This window comes from Solenopsis invicta, chromosome 3 (genome assembly GCF_016802725.1).
Source record: "Solenopsis invicta isolate M01_SB chromosome 3, UNIL_Sinv_3.0, whole genome shotgun sequence".
Taxonomy (NCBI): domain Eukaryota; kingdom Metazoa; phylum Arthropoda; class Insecta; order Hymenoptera; family Formicidae; genus Solenopsis; species Solenopsis invicta.
The window spans coordinates 30,763,770-30,783,774 of record NC_052666.1 but is presented as its reverse complement, the minus strand read 5'-3'; positions in this window follow the sequence as shown (position 1 = coordinate 30,783,774).

Genomic DNA, 20,005 nt, shown 5'->3' with positions numbered 1-20,005 from the left:
TGGCGACGCCGCACACACACGTTTCGCGAAATTTATGCCGCGTTGGAGAATCCGTGGCTCGTCTTCGCCCAGCGCGATGTAAATTTAAATTCCAGCGGACAACGGTCTTGTCGCCGATGGAACGGCAAAGGTATTGTCCAGCTGGCGATTGAAACAGACTGATCGCGATCAAGAGGAGTCGCGCTATTGCATTCGGTCGATCGACATTCACGAATTACTCGATCCGATCTTTTTTCATTTTGATTCGCATCATGTCAAGTCATCCCGACAGTCCTTCGGGATGCGAAAAGGTGTCGCCGCGAGAGACAACGTGTCTTAGATCAGACCGCGAGCAGTGAAAGTAAAGACACAGGCTCCTACAGCACTTTGTGCTGTAGGCAAGAATGTCATGGCACCCTGCTGCTGCTGCTGCTGCTGGCTCCTACAGAGGTGCCCTATCGCCCGTTTTATTTTGTCTTCATGTCGAAAGAAATCACCGGGCTTGTGTCCTTCTCGGCGGCCGTGAAAATCGTGGCAATCTCTTTTGATTCTTTTCTCTTTTAAAAACTGGTTGGTTCTTCGAAACACACCGAGTGAGGCGATCAACGGCAGGTTCCAGTATCGCGCAGTATCAAATTTAAAAAAATCAGAGAAAAAGAAATAACATGAATATCGCAATGAACGAACGTGAATAGAATTTCTACGGCTATCACGTGAGCAAGTGATATTCCAGTCTGAATTGGTCATCGTTTTGTATGCAGATCGCGAAATAGTCATCGGAGTTTCGACAACGTCAAGTCCTTTTGCGGTAGTTTACAACTTTCCGCGAACAGCGTATTCTACAAGAAACTGACGTACAAAAATAAGTAATGTCAGCAAACTGTTAAAAAAGAAATTTTAAATGCTGTATAAACTCGATTTAATACAGTAAAAATAATAAATAGGTCTTTTTTATAGGTATCTAAAGTAAAAATATAATTAAAATAATAATAAAATTGTCATAGAATAGACAATAATGTTTATAAAATTATTTATTTTTTTTACTGTATTAAATCAAATTTAACAGTTTTTAAAATTACTTCTTACAAACTTGTTTATTTTAATATAAAAATCGTAGATGAGAATTTCGATAATGTCATAGTTTTTTTGCAGTAATTTACAACTTTTTCCAATAGTGTATTTGTAAATATAAAAAACTGACAAATAAAAAATACTAATAAAAATCAGCAGATACAAATTCAGGAACTTTAATTGTATCATTGAAAAATTTTAATATATTCGATGAGAAAACTGGCAAGATGCAAGTTGAATATAATAGATAGAATATAATAGAAAGAATATAATAGATAATAAGGAATCATATGTGTCTGTTTGCATGAGAAGATTTTTGTAAGATAGAAAAAAATGGAAAGAAAGAAGAAACTTTCAGCAACACGTGTGTGTGCGTGTGTAATTTGTATACATTTCTTGAATATTTTCTCTAACGTCTTAAGCGATCGTATTCATGAATGCTGAGAAGATTATAAATTGTTAGTGATTTATGAGCTTTCTTTTAATCATTATTTACGTCGAAAAAAACTTTCAAAATTAGGATTATTATCTCTGAAATCTTACATTGTAGTTAATAAATTAAAAAAAGACAACTGTTAGAAAGGTAAAATAATTTTTAAAAAAATATTTTTTTTTATTTTTATAAATTTTTAACACTTGTTTCCAATTTACTCGAAGTATTGACACATAAAGCATAATTGATATTTAATATACTTAATCAAATACTTTAAATTTTATGTTTATGTGGCAACGTAAATTTTAAAAATATTATCTTTTATTTTAATTTGTTTTTTATTTGAAAATTTTATTCTTACATATTTAACTTTTATTTAAGAAAACTTTACTTTAAATTTGCCAAAATAGAGACAGTTGTTAGAGACAAAGAATGCTAAAATTTATTTAACATTTTAAAAACAATCAGAATAATTAGAAGTACTTTACGATTTCTGTGTTGTTCATGTAAATATCAAAGAAGCAAAATGCTTCAATCTGGTCACCAAATGTCTTAATTCATTAATTTACTTTCTGCAAAAATATTGGACATCTAACTCTCAAATCAAAGAAATTTCTTTTTGATTAGAGTATTATGTACAATGAAAATTTTAATAAGTAATGATCTAACTTATGCATACATACGTACTTATATTTTAGCAATAAAAATAATTTTAATAAAGCACATTATAAATAAATTCTTTATTTATTAGCGCAAATAAACCAAAATAGAAAACATTGGAATATATCAAGGGGAATTACTGAGTAAAATGAGAAGGAGAAAGCACGTGATATTACGTTAATTCCAAAAGGGATAGACATCCGTAAAAGAAGAAAGCGCCTATTCGAATAGAACGCAAGCGAATTTCACATCAATTTATAATCTGCCGCGCGTGCGTAAGTGATTTCTTTGTGCTTTCAAAAGAGAGTAAATAAAAAAATATTCGGCTAGGCGCCACTCAAGATTGAACTGCGAGATTGAACCTCGAAAAGAAAGTTTCTGTTGACATGTGCCCGAATGACAGATACACCGATCAACGCATCGCCCGCGGCTTAGACGAGGGAATGGTAAGCTCAAATCGTTTATCTCGATCGATCTGATCTATTTATTCGATCAAGCCGTCCGATACTCATCGATACTCACTTCTGTAATGAGGTCAGGTTTAATCTCCTCGGGCGACGCCAGTTTGGCGAGTGTTTAATTAGTTTACGATAAGAAATCGATATTCGACGTGACAAAATTTGTGACATAATAAAATAATAGAAATAATATTAAATAATATAAAATATTACCAAAATCTAAAAATTCGATATTATAAGATGATTATAATTTATGCTGGAAGCAGAGACACATATCAATTGTATACACTAAAACAAATTATTAGTTTGACTAAATTTTTCACAACTTGATTAAATTTCTTCAATTCAATTTTAATTTAAAGTGAAGAAATTTACATTGCGTCGATAATACGATATCGTCGCGTGAATTTTGACGAATGGTATCGACGGCACCGTGCTGCTGCAGTGTTAAGCTTTTTGTGTTCACAATACTAGAAAATGGTTCAAGATCTCGGACAAAGAAGGAATTGATCAATCACATTAGTTATTTGGCCGATCTGTTCAAATGTGTGATTGATTATTTATTTTATTGGTTGTAATCCTCTTTCTGTACGAAATTTTGAATCAATTTCTATCATCGTGGACAGAAGTCTTAAGAATATTGAACTTCATTAAAAACAAAAAATACAAAATACTTTAATAGATTCTTTTATATTGACACATGTAAAAAGTGCTCGATTCGTGTTATGTAGTTTGGTTTAGTCAGATGACGCACAATAGAATAAATATACGTAAAACGTGAAATCAAGTTAAAAAATTTAGTCAAGCTAACATTTTTTTTCTCAGTGTAATAAAACTTTTCCTTTTCCATATTTGACATTGGCGATGTTATATGTTAAATGTTTTCTGCATACATTATATCAATTTTGCAAGATTATTTTAAGTTTGCTTAAGTTTATCGTAAAACTAATTAAGTAAAAATAGTCTCTTTTTTGTTTAAATTTTATGCGAATTAAATAAAATTTTTTTAAAAGTTCTTGTGCGATATTAGGCGATAAAATAGGACTCTCTCAATTTCATTACGAACATATATGGATTTCTATACTGTATCTGTGCTGCCATCTACTGTGTATCTTTCTAAGTAAATATGGGTTAATTTTTTATTTATTCTATACTTTTATTTTGTAAAATTGCAATAAAAGCACCTTTTTTGTCTTATTTATTTTATTATGTATTATAATAAAAACGTTTTAAGAAAGTTAAAAAAAGATTAAAAATTATTTATTATTTAAAAATGTATAGATCTCTTTGAATATTTTAAACAATCTATTTATAAAATACTTTATAAAATTATTTATCTTTATTGAGTTACAAATTAAACATTAAGTCAAATTGTGAGTTTAAGAAACTATTTTAGCAATAAATTTTGCTTACCAACTTTATTCTGCTTGCATAACATATATAATTTGATATTTAATAATAAATAAATGTCATTCTCAAAATTTAATTGAGACTAACGACACTATATGTTATACTAAAAATACTCTTTTATAGTTTTAAAATAAGTTGAAGAAAATATTAAAATCTGTGATTAGTAGCGATTCAGTCGGTAAATTAATGAAGACTGAGTCTCAAATTGCTAAGGTGCCAAAGTCTTTTTGAATGTTTTTTGAATTTCTTTCTCAAGTATCAGATTTATCGATTATATAAAAGTTTCTAAAAAAGGTTTCTTAAAAATTTCGTCAGCGTTTAATTTGTAAACATTATTTTTCTGGCAAATGTTAACTATAATAATTATTGTATCAACATGTTTATATTTTTATCATTAATAAGTGCAACAATATTTTCGCTTAAGAAAAATTGTTGCAACAATTAAATCATTTTTTTTATAATCTCTGGTAGACATATTCTGTTGTTCGCAATTAAAATTGAAAATGTTAACGTTTTTAATATAATACTTGTAAAAAATATTACATAGGATGTTACATTGATATATGTAATTACTTAATTAGTAATATGTTCAGGAGACCTTTCTGAAAATCTATGCGGGTATTGGAAGTAGTAATATATTATTGAATCTTTAAAAGAGACTATTCAGACAAGAATAAATTAAAAACGCGTTTCCTGCTCATCGGTTTTCATATTCATCTTAATCTCATAACTTTTTTATTGCACTGCGTGCACAAAATTATAACGATCTTGCTCGCGAGGATAAAAGTCTTTCTTGTTTTCTTTTCTTTTTTCCGGATATTCTTTCAAATAATTTCAGAGCGATAGTCAAAGGAAACCCGCCTCACAGGATCGAAAATATAATATAAATTCCTTGGACATCAAAAATTTTTAATTTTAAATATTTTACTATTAAAAGTGTTTAGCAAAATAGTTACATTTTTTATTCCTAAATTAAAATAATATTTTGAAAAAGAAAGAAATAAATAAAATTCATTAGACCATTCAAGCATTTTATTGTTTTGATGAAGGTAAGCTATGTAATTTAAGCATAATAAAAATATTTCAAACATCATAAATTTTGTAAAAATATTTACTATTTTATTGTAATAACATATTGAATAAAGGTTTTAAAATGTTTCTGCTTTGTTTACACGAAATATGTAAAAGTGTATAAAATAATACAAATATATATAAGATATTTATATAATATTAAAAGAAGTAAATAGTAATAAAAACTTACGAACATTTATCATAAATATCATGTACCGTCTGAGTAGGTGCTTAGTAGATGCTTACATATAGCAGTAATCTCGTTATTGAACTCGCTGACTCGTGTAAAAGAGGCTCGGAGTCTCTCTCGCTTCGCGTGCACTTAGGCACGAGACGCGACCGAGCCTCTTGATATGAATACGCTGTAAAATTAAATAATTAAAAACTAAATACGATTACACAATTTCCTGGATCACATTAATATGGCAAATATTAAAAATTTTGTAGCACGCCACTTATATAGTAGAAACAGCAATGTTTTGTAAAAAAACTAATTTTTTCATAAACAAAAATTTTTCTGTTTCTTTTTTCAGCGATTTGAAAAAAGCAATTTTTTTTTTAACTGAATTAGAAGTCGAGAATATTATCACATTATATCGAAATTTCTTATAACAACGCTACTTAAATGAAGTGGACGTAAAAAAACAATAAAATGAATAAATGTCCGAAAAATTTTATATTCAGCACTGTGCGCGCCGCGGAGCGCGAGCGCTTCGAGCGGTGGCGCCCTCGACGAGCGCACGCACGCTCGCCGCGAACTACGAGCGTCTACGAGCCGCGGAGGCTGTCACTTGTTGCGTCGCTGTCGGGTCCATCGTCCCGTTTCGCTGCGCGGCTCCGGCTCCGGCTGCGGACCCGGCACACGCTACCGGTGACGATCAGTGACGATTGCCCGCGCTTTGTTTTTACGCGCGTCCGAGCTCGCGCCGCCGCTCCGCTTTTCGAAAGACGCGACACGCAGTGCCGACGATTTACTTACGCGTTCCTTCGCTCACGCGCGTTTCCTCGTGCTCGCGCGCGACCGTGCAACGGTATCGTTCACCTCTCGTCTCCACGCCGAGATCTCAGCGCAAAAATTATGGTGAGTGCAACGCAAAGTATGGTTATCCCCGCGCGAGTGATCGAGTCGCGCGCCTTTGATTCGACTCAATCGCGATTGGTGACGTTCCTCATTGTTTGAAGTTCGTAATTGTGCGACACGTGACACAGTGGTGCGACGATGTGATTTACGTGGACGAGTCGGATTTTAATACAAATCCGCGAAATACTCGAGCTAACCTACACCTTATGCGTGTATCTCTTCACGTTTTTCTTTTCGTGTTTCTTTTTCTGCTTTATAAATTATTTTAGCTGAATTTTTCTATGAAACTGTTTCCACGTTACGTGAGAAACATCTCGGTAATTTATACCCGTTCCACTTTGTCCTCGCCGCGAGAACAAAAAAATATCAACGGTGTAAAAACGATCGTGCCAATGCCAGTACTTCATTACGAGTAATCATTCTCCCAACCGCGTCAGAATCGCAAACGATTTAGCTATTCTTCTGATTTTCAACATAATCCTGATTTTTCATTCAACAGGGAATTTTTTGCGAAGGACGTCTCGTTCCGAAAGAGATGCATCTGCCACGCGAAAACTTCCCTTTTAAATCTCATAGATTGAAACGTCACTCTAAAAGAGTGAAAATTAAGATTGTGCAATTTTTTGAGTGATTTGTCACTGTAATAAGAGTAAAAATTCACCCCTGTAGAGCAAAAATTTATTCAGAGTAAAACTTGAGCAATCCTTCGAGTAATTTTTCACTCTACGAAATTTAGAGTCTCTTATATTTATTCTCTCTAAATTTTGTAGAGTGAAAAATGCACAGGCTCAATTTTCACTTTATAGGGATGAATTTTCATTCTACAGGAGTCAATTTTTACTTCTATTGGAGTGATAAAATACTCGAAAAATTGCATAGGTTCAATTTTTACTCTGTAGAAGAATTTTCAATCAAGAGTTAATTAAAGTAACAAATCACTCGAAAAATTGCACAGGCCCAATTTTCGCCGGTTTAGAATGAAAATTTCACTTTACAATGAAATTTTCATTCAACTTTTACTCTTCTTTAATGAAAGTTTCACTTCACGAAATTGAAAGAATTTATTTCCATCATATTAACTTTTGACCTCGGTTTAACTTGCTCCTTGCTTTTTTTTAAGGTTTAATACCCATTTCTATCAATGTAGATTAACTTTGATTTCAGTTTAACTTACTCTTTATCTTTTCCTAATTCTTATAACTAGAGAAAGATAAAGAGTAAGTTAAACTGAGATCAAAGTTGATCTGCGTTGGTAAAAATAAGCATAAGAATCAAAGAGTAAATTAAACTGTGATTAAAGTTAATCTAGCTAGTCGCTGATGTGGAAATGGACATTATTCATATATAATTTATTATGCAGTTGGCGCTAGGAGAGTTTCGCGACTTTTCGTGATTTCTCTGTGTGCTGCCGTCTGAAACGCACATCTGAAATAATAAAACAGCAATAATCCCCAGCGATCGGCGATAGAGCTTCTTCGCGAAGCATCGAACGCGTTGCGATCCTTTCAATCAGAAACGCTCAACACGCGCGTGCGAGGAGCAGAGAAAAAAAGATGCACCGCCCTCACGCTGCAAGCGAGACGCGTCACCGCCGCCGCCTGTCTCAACTTTATCTGTTCCTCGTACTCGCGTATTCTGCCTCCGTCTCCCGTTCACTCCGTTCTTCCCTTTGTCTCCTCGTCTGCCTCTCGAGCGTCGAGCGGGCTGCATCCAAAGTTGCACGCGCGTCTGTGCGATGTGAATCCTGAATTCGCACCGTGCGTTAACACGAGCTCGCTACGAGTTGCCAGCCTTGCTTGCAGTTGCCTTCATTCGTGGATCGTGCGACCAATTTTAAGGTCGTGTTCGGCTTAGCGAAAATTCGAGCCCACTCGGCTCGATTGTCGTAACGTTTCGACATCAAATAAACTTATTGTACGAAGAAAAATTCCTCAGGACTTAAAATCATGCGAGATCGGTTATAAAGTAAGGCTTAGCCCATAAAAGTTTCGATATTTTCAGTCGCTCGTAAATTATTTTATCGAGGATAAAACTACATTATTTTTATGTTATTCGTGTGTCATAAATTGTGTTATTTTATCACTAAAAAATGTTGAATATTAATTTAACACTGAATATTCAAATAACATATATTCGCATTACGTTAAATTAACATTTGGCTTTGTCAAAAATTTAACACGAAATTTTTAACAAGGATTTTGACATAAATGCAAAATGGTTTTCTACTTTGTAAATTTATGGTGCGTGTACATGATGAAGGATGATAACCCATAAAACGAAATTTATTGCGTCAGAAGAGTTGCCCCTAAATTTCTACGCCCATGCTTCGCCTTAGACACCAGTAGTGTAACCATATTCCTTGATTTCTCTTTCTTTCTTTCTTTCTTTCTCCTTCACCTTTTTCCTCTTTTTTTTTCTTTTTCTGCTTCTCTCCATACACTCTCGTTTTTCGTTTATTACTTTTTGCGAAGTTTTCAACAGTAAACACAGTAATACATCACCGTGCTTAATTTAAGATAAATCTATGTTAAACTAATTTGATAATCTCTGCGCATTATTATCCCTTAATATAATATGCATTATACAAAATTAGTTTTGAGTCTCCGGATTGACAGATTGACATTGATTCTATTATCTTGCAAAACCGTTAATTAATCACATTTTATTATTCGCGCTTCATTGCAAAATATCTGAGTGAGTCTCTTTGATCCCCAAATTCCTAATTGTTCTATTAATTATAAAACAGAATTGCTATTATAAATTGATACTGTAATATCGATTAGCAGCAATTCTGATAATTATTGTGCGTATGTGTCGACAGCAAGTGCTCCGATAGGCACATTGTGCAAATGTTGTACAATAATACATAACATAAATTGATAAAATTTTTTCAGTAATTACTCTACGATACGTCGTAACATAGCAGTTTTATCAAAGTATTTGTCAAAATTTTTTGAATAAGATTTATTAAAAATCAAACAAATCTAAGATTGAGGTGCAAATATTTTACAATTATTTCCAAAACGATTTAATTTTTTATTTAAAATTTTGTCATGCTGAATGTGTAATATTTCATACTGTAATATTTCTACATTATAATTCAGGAATAATTATGCATTTTTGTACACATATAGGTTGGATATAGATTAATTACATTTCAAAATATATTATACGTAATACAGCTAAAATATTTGTTTCGATTATTAAACAATTTCTTTCTAATTTTTCTCAATTTCTTTCTATTTGTCGAAATACTATTTCAAAATTAATTACGCAGTCATCAATATTTTGTAAAAGGTCAAAACGTCTACATCTGTTTTTATAATTCCTTCATAATTGCTGCAAATTATAATTTTTATGCAAGATTTCGTCATATAATTTAATAAATGTTGTCCTATAGAGGTTACACATTACTATTGCAAAATGAAAAAAATTTCTACTTTAGAGGATATTCTCTCCAGAATACAATAAATTTTTCTCTCTCTCTCTCTCTCTCTCTCTCTCTCTCCGTTTTCTTTCCTTTTTGCTGCATCTTCTTCTTCCTTGCTTCAATACTCCGTTCGCGTACGCGAGCTCCCTCGGAAACCAGTTTCCAGCTGTCAGCGTCCAGTTTCACCGCGCCGATATATACCGATATATTACGCACGCAGTGCAACGCAGCGCATACGCATTTTTCTTTTGCGCGCGAACGCGCGCGTTGCATTCATCTCGTTGCGTGAGGCGCGCCGCAGAGTGACCGGCGAATTTGCACGGGTCATTCCGAAAGGCATCGGAGGACGAAGACGTCGTAAATTGCAGAAGAACTCCCGCGGGTTCTACCTGTGATGCGTGCCATTTTCCAATAGATTCCTAACTTTTCCCACGGTTCTTCTCGCCGAACAAAACACACGTCACTGTGCTCTTCGTTCAAAATGTAAAAAATGATCGATATTTATATGCGAAAATATAATCGAGATGTTTACAGTCAAAAACCCATTAAATTAAAAAATTGGTAAAATAATTATATATTCAGTATCGTATATTGCTAATTTTTCTTTCTTCATCTCACGTTTCATAAATTATCTGCCTGATATAGACTTGTATCTGAATATTTCTTGTACTTTGATCAACAATAAGCTTGGACTAACTCTCGATATTATGCAGTAAACTGAGTTCTATTGTCTTCGGCATAAAGTGTAGATCCCAGAGCTCTTGTTGGATATCTCACGTTCACGGGTGCTTACCGATAACGGAGAAGCGATTCGAGGTATGGAAGGATAGGAGCTATAATAGGATCCCCATAGTCTTCCGCGTCGCGAGAATGCCACGTTAGTGAACGATCGTTAATCGGGCCGGGTGTAGTAAATCGAGGCGCCCGTTCCTCTACGCCTACGCTACGGAGAAAAGATCGCTGCCCGGCTGCCAGAAATAATTTTCTCCCCCAACGAAAAGCGAAGGGCGCGCGCCTGCACAGAAATAGGCGGATGTGAGAGACGAACCGACGCTTTATGTTCACGTATTCATTCATACGAGTGAGAGGAAGGACGCGAGAGCACAGGAAGGGGCTACGGGGGAGGAGAGGGACCTATCTGAATTTAAGCCTCGGTCAAACGTTGCTCGTTTTCGCTCCACAAGTTCGAGTTCGAGTTCGATCGCGAGCGATATCGAGTCACGACCGTAGATCGTTCGAAAATGTGTTGTAAAAGTTGTTATACCCATTTCGACACTAAAAATTGCGTTACGTCTTTAATTTGTGAATAGAATGCGATGAAGTTTATCTTTCCTTCAGGACGAAATTAAAAATGATGATTTTTTTTAATAATTTAAAAATTTAGGAGATTGGCAAAAAAATCGTTTTCTGATTTATCAAAGGATATACTTTTGTTCTCTGCAAATTTTATTATATTTAAATATAAATCGTGCAAAACAAATTTTGTCGTGTTGTGTGCGTGTGTATAAAAATTTGTAAAACAAATTATAATATTTACAGCTCTAGTTTTTAGCTTTCCTGCTGTTTTCTTTCGTACTTATGAATAATTTCTTGTGAACATTTTTCTTAGGATATGTTTTATTTAATTTTTTAAAATTTTTATATAAATTTAAGAATTTTTTAGAATTTCTATATATAATAATTTTATAACTTTTTAGAAAATTTCTCAGGTTTCTTATATAAATTAAAACACTTTTCGAAAATGCTGAGAAAGCGTACGTCTCTTTTGAAATTATTTATATACGTAAATTCTGAAATATTTTAAGATTTTTCATTATATAATTTCTTACAAAAAAACATGAAATCTGAAAAAATTTTTAATATTTTTTAAAAAATCTTCAGAAAAATTGGAAATCTGAAAAATGTTGCGTAAAATTTAATTTTTATGAAAAAATTTTCTCATCAGAGACGTTACGTGCAACAAATTCGGAAAGAAAAACTCTAATTTTTTAAGATAAGTGCAAATGTAAGTGCGATTTTTTTACGTACATACATGTTGTACACATGATGGTAAAGTAGCAAACATTTCGTCGGAAGGTGTTCCGTAAAGAAAAGCATTTCTGCCGGCGTTCTTCTGGTTCTCTTGGAATCTTTCTTTCGTGAAAATCTCTGCGGAGGCAGATGGCGGCAGATGGTAGGCTACTGGATCAGGTCAGATCTCGCGAACAAAGCATCCGAACCTGCCGACGCCAACGTGAGAGGAGAATCCCCACGGTAAAGCGCATTCCTCAGCCCGGGATTGGGCGGCTAATGTGCACGTACCTGCAACGGGCACTTCGTGTAACGGGGTCTTCACAATCGGCGCTTTGTGGCGGCGCGTAGTTGCCGTTGCACTCGCCCGAGCTCGTTCATCGGCGTGTTAAGTCTTGTCCTTCGCCCTTCCGCATTCATTCTGGGATTCCCAGTTGATTTAAACGGCGATGACGTCATTGCCGCTCTCGAGTACCTTAGGGACCTTCGCAACTTGAGAGATTTAGAAGTGGTATATAGAGATCTGTAGACCAGAGACGCGTGGCCCCACGTGTCTTACAATTTTTAATGTCGTCAATACGTCTTCTCATTTATACTCGATGCAAAATCCTGTTTATTACGAGTATAATGGCCGGTATTCATCTCTCGTATCTAGCTCTAAATATCACGCCTTCGGCGTGAAATCATTGCACGCACTTGATCCTCGTGTGAGATGAATAAAACACAGAAAGAGAAAATTATGAACCCGTTAATACGAACCAGCTTATTTACCAAGTCTTAAAAAAAATAAATAAATAAATTAGGTAGGAAATTTTTTAATGTGTAGCTACTTACAATTAGTAAAAACATTTTGTATTTGTGTTAAAATCGATCCTTATTAAGAACTTTTATGTTAAATTTTTAACACGCACAAAAGAATAATTTTGCTAAAATATCTAAATATTTAACTAGATACAGATTTGAAAATAATATTGTTGGAACATTAAAGTAATTATGTTAAACGTTCATACATAATAAGCAAGGGTTGTAAAAAATTTTGACATTCTAGCAATCAGTTTGAGCGTTTTACATAAGAAAATTATTTTCAAATTTGCGCTTAACTAAATTTTTATATTAATTGTTTTAGTATTAATTTTTAGTATTAATTGTTTACATGATATTGCGTTATTTTCTAACGCATTTATCTCATGTTAAATGTAATACAAAATACTTTATTGTGTAATGTTTATTTATTTAATTTAATACTTTATTAGAATGCACGTTGTTGGAAAATTGAAAATGACAAATGCAGGATACTTTTAATGCGGCTATATGTCATTACACTTTAATAATATAATGCAGTGCACTTAACATATTTACATTTATCATTTACATGTCGATATTTTGCATTTCGTTTCGCATTTGTGTATTCAACTCAAAATTAGTTTGCGCGAAAATTTGTTGTGCCAATAGATATTATGGATACATGTTCCTTTATTATCGTACATCCATCGAAATTATTGAGTTAAAATAGCAGTAACCATGTTTCGTATTTGGCAATCAGCCTTTGTCGATTTTAGTTAATTTTATCGTAAACCCGTGTATATTCTAGAATAATGGAATACACACGGCCTCGAACAATGCAGTTAAAGTTGAGCCGCAAGGAAAATTATTTCTTACAACTCACCGCTTTTAATTGCAATCCGTTTCTATCCGCGGCGTATATGTGACGTAAATCGCATGAGGAAGAAAAACAATTGTGAGAACACCAAAAAAAAATCAATCGGAAATGGAATTTGGTATAGTTATCGACGATACGGCACATGTGAATGGTACAGTATTATTTCTCGTCAATCCGTTACATAATACTGCTTTCGAAATAATTCTCATTACATTTCTCTATTACGTAATACTAACCTCTTGATAAAAAATGTAAGCAAGGAAAAATCAAAGGTATTATTGAATTAATTTTGTGCAAGGTGGGACAAGTTAATTTTTTTAACTAAATCAAGTTAAAATTAAGGGTTTATAAAAGTAATTTAGTTACATTATAAATTACATAAACAAAAAAGCTATCTCTTTCTAATTCAAAAAACTAACTTAAAAATTGTTTAAAAATTAAATTAACTTTAAGCTTAATTGAAAAATAATTTTTAAAAGTGTTATTTATATTAAATTAAAATGTCATAAACTTTTAAAGTTAAACCACTCTAAATAACAAACAGGGATCACCAAATAAATTTAATGTTTTGTTTGTAAATTAAATTCATATGAAATAACAGAAATTATTTATGTACGGGAAAACTTTTTTTCTTTTACGTAAGTAAACTTTTATATAAATTGAAAAAAAAAAGTTAAAGTTTGTGTCTTAAAAATAATTAGTTAAAGTTAAAAATTAACTCACTTAAAATGAACTAAGTTAAGTTAAAAGTTATTAACTTTATTATTTAACTTTTAATTAATAACAACTCAACTCTGATTTTATACAATAATTTTTATACAAATCTTACGTTAAATATAAATTTTAGAAATAACATATCCATTCTTCGTAAGAAAGCAATGCTCCCCAATTCACAAAAACGACGAAGAAGAATATTTGCAATGTACTCGTTGACGAAGTTATTTTTACATTATAAATTTCGTATTCATAAAGCACGGTTGATAAAAATCTTTTAAATAAAATCTCTGAATCCGCAGTGCTAAAAATTTGCATAAGCGTATACATGTATTTGGCGTTACGAACGTGTGTGAGAGAAACAAGGAAGGGTAAGAAATTGCGTGCACTTTGTCATACACATGTGCATTATGCAACCATGCTTGTTTCCTGGCGTAATTACGCGTTTTGAATTTATAAATATTAATGAAGTACTCGTCTAGACGGGTATCCCGTTCCAAATTGTTGCTTCAAGCGGTGAATCTCCTTTATTCAAAAAGAGAAAAGAGATTTGAGAGGCAGGTTGTGTGAATAAATATCACTGATTCAATATTTCAATGATTAGCGTTATGAATCACGGAATAAACACGTAGATGATTATGCAATTAAAATAAATATATTTTGGTGCGCGATCTGATTATATATGTTTCACGATTTTTATTATGTACTTTTTTATTATAGTATTTGTAATAGGATTGAGTAACTTAATATACTTTTTAAGTAAATTAAGTTAAAGCTAATGATTTATAATATTAATTTAATTAATTTTGTTTAAAAATTGTATAAACAAAAAACTAATTTAATTAAAAATTATATTAAGATTAAATTAATTTAAATTAAATTGAAATTTAATTTTGATGAGCATTATTCATATTAAATTAGAAATTGGTAATATTTTAAAGTTAGATATTTCAAAAAGTATAATATACATATATATCGAATTTTTAATATTTTATTTGTAACTATTTGTGTAAAATAACAAAGTAATATAATTTTTATGTAAAAATATAATTTTTTTATTATTTTTTTTTACATAGATACATTTTTAAGTAAAGTGAATAAATTAAAGCTTGTGTTTCAAAAATAACTAGTAAAAGTTAAAAATTAAATTGTTAAAAATTAATTAAATTACAAATTATAAACTTTTTAACTTTATTGTTTAATTTTTAATTTTTTAAATAGTTAATTCTGATTTTGCTACTTAACCCTGATTTTTAATTCTGTATTGTTATTTAAAATTCAGAAAAACGGTAAACTTTTTTGTATATTTATTAAAATATTTCATTAATAATTGTTATCATGTAATTATTAATTAAATTTTGTATTTAATTGAATTATTTAATTATTAAATAATTTATAATGTCCATATATTACTTGATAGTTCAGAAAGAAAAGCGTTGTTCATCGATTTCGTTCGATTATTGAATTAAGAATTAGATTATGAAACAACTACTGATAATGTAATCACTTGTATTGATTAGGCACGTATCATTGTTTAACGAATAACGCGCGATAAGTGCATAATAATCATGATCTACTGTGACATTTTATCTGTCAGCGTTTCGTTTTACACTTTCATACTTCGCATATTATCACAATGCAACGCTCAGCATAAAATATTTACAGTTCTATCAGATTGTTTTAATTTATAGTGTAATATTCAAAAAATTATTCTCTCAAAGCGTAATATTTAACTAATTAAAGATTTAATATTTACATTATTTATGTAAGTATTATTACTTCTACTATTTCATTGCTCGCACACGAATAATAGAAATGAGGTTTTCAAAATTACAAAAAGATGAATCATCTCGTTTATTGCATGTTTAATGTCTACCTTATCGACTACTCTCGTGTTTCTCGATCTTCTCTACTATAACCGTCGTTTATCGACAGTAGGAGTACTTGATGTTTCCTGCGCCTGAAGAACTGTGTCACCGGCACAATCGATTGTACTGTATCAAGACTCCGCAGGAGTAACTAATCTATACGATTATTTAAGATTACAAATAATGAAAGAAACATTTGATAAAAAGAAGAAAGAGGCGGGAGGGGATAAAATACAATTTAACTTGAAAAAATAGAATAAGAATAAAAGCTAGGTTCAAATAAATACGTGTCTGATAATAAATGGAGCAAGCTAATAAAAATTAATATTTTTTTATTATATTATATTAAATAAAAATGTATAAAGAAAAAATGTGCAAAAATAATTTCAGGGATGCCTAATTATAAATAACAAGATATTTATAATCACTTTAGTGTCTTTTATTTTCAAATAGAAATAGAGTTGACAAATGATTCGAGAAGGAGAAAAGATATTCTTTTTTTTTAAATTAAATAATGCATAATTTTTTTTAACTCCAGTGACAGGATAATACTGATAGGTCTTAATTTGTTATTGTAAATAGGACATTGTGATGCGTGGATATTAATTGAAGCAAACATTTATCATCGCTGATGTTGTGTATGGCCGCGCAGACGATAGCATTATACATAATTCAAATCTCCGTGACCCCGGTGTTCCACTATTGAATTTTTTCGTACAGTCGAAGAAACACACCGGCATTGCGGTATCGAAACTCGGCTGCATACTCCACACTTCTTGCGCAAGCAGTCGTTTACCTTGCAACTCGAATGTATTGTGTGAACGTTTGATCGGTAAATTATGACCGCACGATCGACGTTCAGTTAAAAAGAAAAAATGAAAAAAGACACGAATGAAGAGAAATAAGAAAACGAAATAAATATTTCGAAATGGATTTAAGAATCGCAGAGAATCGTGGAGATTCGATTCCATGCGAGGAGAAATAAAAGGACGCGAAGGTCGAGCAGCGGGAGACTCGGGCGAACGTTCCCGATCGTCGTACGCAGTCGTACGCTTGATTGAAGCCGGAACAAAAAAAAATCCATCCTGTGTGTGTGCGATCGAAGGAGAAGGTCTCGGAAAGACCGTTTTCATCTCGCAGGAAACTTCAAGTTTCAGGTCTCTGATTTACAGATCGAGTGCGCTGTCCCATGTATTTGCGGAACGCAATACGTAGTATCGCAACCATTTCTGTTTGCTGCGCGATAAAAAGTTATGCGATAGACGTGATATGCTGTCGTCATATGAGTACGACAAAGTATGCGGCGATCGTATCGTTTTTGCAGCTTTCAATATTTTTTCGATGCGTATCGAAAATCTTGATCAATTGAAAACCGCGACGAATCAAACACAATCTTTATAGAGCAGATGCATTCTTTAAAACTAACCTTTCTACGTCTTTTTGTTGATATAACTTTCAAAAGATGGGAATCACCGCGGATTGTGAGAGTCGCCCATAAATCAGAGATATCACGTGGTTCTATAGAATCGCGATAATACGAGCTGGTGATAACTACCTTTGCGGTAATTCTCAGTTCACACGCAAGGTGCTTTAATTAAAATTCCATTTGCTTGCTCAGCTTAATAGGAATTTTTTACCTGGGTACTGCTACATTACCAGGTGATACCTGTCTGTTCTTGTCGTACTTATAATTCCAGATATACATATGTGGATAATTTAATTTTAATGCCCTGGGCAAGCACTACGTAATAATATGTAAAAAGAATGTATAATCACACACGTTTAATCCCTGGTGAAAATTTCTTTTAGATTTTTTTTGAGATCTAAGAAAAATTTTCATCTAAAAAAGATTTTTTGAAGAAAGATTTTGCATATACTTTTTTAAAATTTTGTAAATTTTATAACTTAGAAAATTTCTAAAATTCTAAATATAAATTAAAACATATTTTTCAAATATTAGAAGAGTGTACATTTTTTCTTAAATTTTTTTTATATCACGGTAAGAAATGTTTCTTTAGATTTAACAAAGTCTTACATTTAAAGAAATTTCTGCTTTAATTTAGTTCAACCAAACCAATGTTCAAATTAAAAAATATATTTGTTTAATTTTTAAAATAACACATCTTTATTTTAAAGTTTATCTTAAAATAAAAATATATTTTTTAATGCTTAAATTTCTTTTTAATTAAATAATTTTATTATTTCAGTAAAACTATCGTTTCACTTATAATCCATGTATTCATGTTATATAAATTAAAATTGTTTTTTAACTCCGCAAATAAAATTCATTTGGGAATTATAAATAGTAGTAATAGTATTCACTGTTACAGTGGAGAGCTGGTTGAAACTCGCGCTGTACATCTTTATATCCGCAATCTTGCTTACGAGTTATTAACAGTTCTGTTCACCATCTGATGTGATAATTCGTTGTATGAGTGAGAATCGCATTAGGAGATCAGGAAAGTTATTAAATATATAATCAAAAAATTATTATTTCCAAATAATTTTACAGAGCATTTTTAAACAGTCACGTTTCGAACAGTCATGTTTCAAAAAATGGAGTTCTTTTTTTCCAAACAATATACAGTTTAATGTGACAAAATTAAAAATTTTGAATTTAATAAAATATTTTTATTGATACATTGTCTCTGTGAAATAAATTTAGTAAGCTGATTAAATAAAAGTATTGAATTCACAATTTAAATTCACAAATATTTTAATATTCCTTATTTTAAGTAATTTTCAAAGAAAACTTATGAAATCGGGAAAAATTTTTATAAATTGTAAAATATAAAAAATTTTTAAAATCAGATATAAGATACAATTTTCTCTTATTTCAATCATGAATAGTAAAGAGTTTTAATATAAAATATTACAATTTTCTCTTATTACAATGATGACTAGTAAATTGTTTTAATATAAAATATAGAAAAGAAATTATGTCGATAATAATTTATTTATAAATTAATTATCACGATAGTGATAATAACTACACACTTTAGAATCAAATAATTAAACTGACGATAACTCATATGTCTGTTATTTGCAGCTCGTTTTACACACGTTAAAACAGAAGCAAATTATAAAATATTCAATATATATTCTCTAATAAAATAAATAACAGATGTTTGTACTTTATTTATTAATGTAATCAGGATTGACGAACATTTCTATTAAAAACTCAATGACATCAGATTGAATCTTTCTCCGAAACGTACTATCGGCTGCGATCAAAAATCGATGGTTTATAGCCTTTTATCGAAGACTGAGAATCACTGCAATTTCCCACCGATAGGCGGATGTGTCATTGGTAAAATACATATGTACCTGTAACTTGCGTGTTATCAGCGTAGAACGCGCAGCCCGCTCACAATCGAGTCTTCGCTCGCGTGAGAGGAGAGCCCGCGGAGGCTCCGCGTCTCTCTGTTCTCGTCGGTTTACGGCCAGTTCTCTCCGTCCATTCTCTCTCACTCCTCATTATTCCCTACCCTGATCTCACTCTTTCTCGCGTCTCTCTAGTCCCCCCTTCCCCAGTATTCTCTCTTTCTCGTACTCTACGTATATTATACGAACAACTCGTCGTCAGTCAGTACAGAGACATCGTTGCCGGCGCCTCGTCCGTCTCACTTCCTCCTCCTCTTCTTCCTTTCTCTCTTTCTCTCTCTTTTTCCCCAGTCCTTTCAGCCACCACTCTCCTTAATTTCGTTCAATTTTTCTTCCCTCGTTAACCACGTGCCGCGTTATCACCTCTCCTAGAGTCAGCGCTCCTGTTCCGGAGTTTTATTTAAATGTTCTTATCCGCGCGTGTCTCCGCTCCGCGTAAGATCCTCCTCTTTATCCGTTTCGTGTGCGCGAGGAAGACGATGCCGTGAAAAATCGTGCTCCATTTGTTAACGGTGCGACAGTGGCAGTGACAGTGTGCTCATGTCCGAGGTGTGACTACGATAAAAGGCCCCTCCTTTCCACGTTTGTGATAAGGTCCGTTTAATCCGTCACGCATCAGAGATACGCGCGAGACCGGCGTCCTCGGTTTCTCTCGGCGAGTCGCGTGCATTCGGTAATTGCCCTTGGAATAGCATTCCATACAGCATAGAGAAATATTGTTGCAATATTGCTACAACTGCAGCATTGCAACGATGTTGCTGCAAGCCTTACGCTGC